The following is a 4,555-nucleotide window of genomic DNA, read 5'->3' as shown; positions in this document are numbered from 1 at the left end:
ATAAAAACTAGTGGCTTTGGGTTGTTGGGAGTTTGTAATGGAAGGAGTGATATCTGGTTCAGGCTAGATCGGTTATATATGGAACATTAAGGTCTTTATTTATGATTTTATTTGTGACAAAGTAAGGAGCATTGAGGATTTTACAAAGGATTTTGGATTGCAAAAATTGGATACAAGATGAATTCAAAGGTTTAGTGGAGCCCCAAAGCTCAACTCCGCATGTCCAGATTGGCCTTATTACAGTCATGTAGATCAGTCTTGTAATGAATTGGAAGTTTAGACCGTTTGTCCAGTAAGTGCTATATTAGTCGAAATCAAAGTGCAGTTTCCTGTCTTTTCAGTCTTGTGTGAGGATTCCAAGTTAGTCATTTGTCCAAGGTAGCAGATCTGTTAGACAGGGGTAAGATCAACATTATTAAGACTGTTGGGCAGTCGGTAGGTTTAGGATGAAGGGTAAAGGTGATTTGATGGGATTTATTTTAATCCTTCAATTATGACACCATTCTTGGAGGGCTGTGATATGGGATTTGAGAGATTGGGATGCAATCAAAGGGTTATTTTTAACAGTGAGTACACATGTGCCATCAGTATAGGTGGTGAGGATAGTGTTAGTTTTCCTTGGTATGTCTGCTATTTAGATGGTGTAGAGGATGGGACTGAGGAACACCAGCGGACTGAGAATAGAGGGATGAATAGGAACCATTGTGGTTTATTTTGAATAATCTATCAATGAGAAAGGAACTGTTGATGAGAAAGTATGTAGAACGTAGGAATCTATGGGGTTTGTGAAGCAGTCCTGGGTGCCAGATTCAATCGAAAGCCTATTAAAATTTAATTTAATGGTGAAAGTAGTGGTCTATAATTTTTGATGAATTAAAAAAAATAAAATTATCTAGGTCGAAATTTCGACTAGATCGAAATTTAAGACAAAAGTATCGTACTTTATTTGCTTGTGTTGATCTGTGAAAAAGAGGCGTGTCACTTCTTGAGGAGCATAGCCAAGTTGATGGTGAAGTCACGGTGGTTCATTCCAAGCGCGAAGGGGAAGGGTTAGGAGAATATTGAGGTAATAAAAAATTTGGTTGGCATACCAGGTGATAGCCAATCTTATTCTGAATGTTGAATAATATCGTAGAATGGTATGTGCATACCAGAAGATACCTCTCCTCCTTCCCTCCTGGGTTTTCTTCCCGTAAAATACCTTTAATTTTGTTTCCTTGAAATAATTAAAAATGTCACATGTTTAGTAGTAATAAAAACTAGATAAATGTGTACTATGAAAGAATTTTAAAATAAACATAAGAAGATAAGAGAATAATAATTTTTTGCAGTTTGAAAACATTTCTGGAAATGTGAGTTATATATATATATTTGTGTATTTATATAATTGTGTTAGAATGCTAGCCTTTCTTATCTTCTCCTGAAAAGATGGATCACGTTATCGTTTTATCAAATGATGATATAGAGGTTCCGCCATTTTTCTACTTCCTGAAGAGTTAGGCCGCAAAAAAAAAATGCAGGAAACCACTGCTCTAGAGCGGCGGTTCCAAAAATGTGCTAAGCAAATGCTGGAATGTACTGTTTATTTACTATTTTTATTTTTTTGTTTTCAGACAGCGAGTGCGGTGCTTGCGGCACCCCTGGCATGTACTTGAGGTGCCGTGGCACCCACTGTCGGAACCGCTGTTCTCAAAATAGAGTTGAATTTTAGATTGCTATAAATTTATTAACTTATCAAAAAAAAAGAATTATATTTACAACGTTCAAAGGTGCGGTGTGTGGGTTCAGGTGTGAGCGCGTGGCAAAGTAAACATTTTACAGCATGTTAACAGCTTATAGACTGTGAATAGTTTAGTTAGGGTGTTCTATGTTTTTTGTCTATTTTTCAAGATAAGAAGTGAGAATGCAGTAATCAAAATTAAACTCTACTTTGCTTGTAGAATGTACATAGGGAAAGTCAATTTTGAGACGGTAAGTAAAGTTAAACAATTTCTTTACTTATTCAATTAAATTATTTCTTATATTCAATTAATCTCTCTCTATATTAAAGAAAGCTGTCGAATATTTGTCCTCGATAGACTTCGTTATTACTGGACCTATTTACGTGGTTTTTTTTCTATATGTTCTATTTCGCCATAGGAAGATTTAAAGAGGATGAAGTCCCGAGATTTTTAAACAGAAAAAAGTTATGAACAAAATTAAGAGCAAGGCACGGAGTAAAGTAGGACAAACATTTTTTTTTTTTTCAAAAAGTAAATAATATTCGTTTTTAGCTTTATCTTTACATTTACTTTTAGCTTTGTCTTTACATTTTTTTTAGTAATATAAAGTGGATAAATATCAGCCATTAAAGGACTTGATTATTAACTTAAGGAGATCAATGGATAAATATTTCTCCAGGTTGAAGATATAGCTCTGGAAATAAGAATAGTAATGCAGTATTGACATTATAGTTATACAGTAGTAATATAGTAGTATAGTAAACATAATGTATGATTTACCATCAGAAAGCCATTAATGGGCGTTGATGACCTCAGGATCTTACGCCCTAAAGCCCCAGACAACAACTAAATACCATTTTTCAAAGAAATTCGTTTTATCCGATTATTACATTAACAGTACCGTTGGAAAGCTGAATGTCTGTCATTTGAGACGACATCGACTAAAGTAATATTTGATGTTTTTTTGAGGGCAAAATGTGGGTTTCAAATGAGGAGAAAAAATTTTCACGTTTTATTTTATATCTCCGGTTTTAATTTGTTTAATTAGACCCGCTTTGTGCCTTTTAGTGCAGTTTTTAGAGCCCAAAACTACAGCCAAGTTTGGTGTAGATCGCTTGAGTAGTATTGAAGTTATTTCCATTTTTTTTGGATTTTTAAAAAGAAATCGAAGACCGATGTAGGGCGAACATTTCGGACTAAAAAAAATATTTTACGATTTTTCCGAAAATTCGTATTGAAGGGTTTCTCGAGGTGCCGAAAATGAATATCAACTTTGTTTCATTCCTAAAAAATCTTTTACCAAACTTTGTATAATAAGTCCGTCTTAATTTTTTCAATATTTTGAAAATTACGAGGCAGTGGAAGAGTTTTTATACTCTATGAAAGAGAGTTTTTATACTTTATGAAGAGCTTGTCGAAAATTTTGGACTAAAAAATCTTATTTTCCGATTTTTTTGAAAATTCGTATTTGAGCGTTTCTCAAGGTTCTCAAAACGAATATCAACTTCGTTTCACTCCTAAAAAATGTTTTACCACACTTTCATAGGTGAGTCCGTCTCACTTTTTCAATATTTTGAAAATTTTTAGGTACAGGGATGGTTTTTATTTAAAAACTGTTTATATTTATGTTTATATTTTGTATAGTATATACATGAAAATATCTTCAATAATAAAATTTCCTTAAATGATAAGAAAAAATTAGCTAGAGGGTTTCTTGAGGTGCTAAAAACAAATATCAACTTTGTTTCATTCCTAAAAAATCCTTTACCCCACTTTCATAGGACATTCGGTCTGAATATTTTTAAAATAGTAATAATATTGAAAAACAGTGAGGGTTGTTATTTAAAAACTATGGATATTTCATGTAGTCTATAACTTACAATGTCATAGATAAGTTATTCATCAAATACGTTACTATACTTACCATTTTATCACATCGTCTATACATATACATATATAAAAGGGAATGTATAGGAAGATGGTCAGGGTTGCGGTCAAAGGAGAAACAAAAATAGTTTACAACTATTTATTTTCCTGTATAGGAAGATGGTCAGGGTTGCGGTCAAAGGAGAAACAAAAATAGTTTACAACTATTTGTTTCTCCTTTCCACCATCTTCCTATACATCACTTTTTACGGTCAACTATATATACATATATAAAAGGGAATGGTTGAATCTTAGCACAAAGATGCTGAAAATGAATATCGCATATATAGGTTTAATTTATGTTACTTTAGAGTTCTACCAATGAATAGTTTATCTACATTTATCCTCCAATATAGCAATAGGGAAGCATTGCCCGGTCAGCTAGTATTTTTATAAACGGACGAGAAGAAAGAGTCCCAAAGGGTATAAACAACTATTGGATAATAATTGTTGGAGATGAGCAGTATGTTTTAAAAAATAGATTTCCTAAAAATAAGGACAATGAATAATTTATTTCATGAATAATTTATTATTCATAATTACTTGTTTTAAAAGTTTCCAGTTTCCTCTCTAAAAAATTCATTAACTTTAATTAGTCCCGGTATATTCGAGAATTCCCAAAGAATACTTAGTTTAAAATGTTTCATCAAATAAAAATTATAGAAACACTGTTGAAAAATGTTATAAATTTTATTAGTTTAGTCAATTTGTGAAATAGATTTATTTTTACTATAAGGTACTTGTCCACAAAAAGAAAACATGTGATCTTTTAGAGGAAAAGGAGGGGAAGTTCTTGATTGTATACAATGACGGCATTGTTTTACAGTTCAGTTTTTCCTCACAGCGGCTTAATTGTCAGAACATGGTAGACTTTGAGCGAAGCCACTTCTCTCACACAGAGGCCCCTA

General features: G+C 32.6%; 1 protein-coding gene across 2 annotated transcripts in view; it reads left to right on the top strand.

Moving 5' to 3' along the window:
- The first annotated feature begins 1,814 nt into the window (after nucleotides 1-1,814).
- The window catches only part of LOC106679367 (sugar transporter SWEET1), a 19,676-nt gene continuing 16,935 nt past the window's right edge, over nucleotides 1,815-4,555 (top strand). The window contains exon 1 of one of the 2 annotated variants that reach the window (XM_067051177.1): nucleotides 1,815-1,971. The gene's annotated coding sequence lies outside the window, so the exon portion shown is untranslated. The remainder of the gene's footprint in view (nucleotides 1,972-4,555) is intronic. The other variant, XM_067051178.1, reaches the window with a different exon arrangement.

The sequence above is a fragment of the Halyomorpha halys genome, unplaced genomic scaffold (genome assembly GCF_000696795.3).
Source record: "Halyomorpha halys isolate HHAL.00 unplaced genomic scaffold, Hhal_1.1 Scaffold198.1, whole genome shotgun sequence".
NCBI lineage: Eukaryota > Metazoa > Arthropoda > Insecta > Hemiptera > Pentatomidae > Halyomorpha > Halyomorpha halys.
This window is presented reverse-complemented; position numbering and strand designations above follow the sequence as displayed.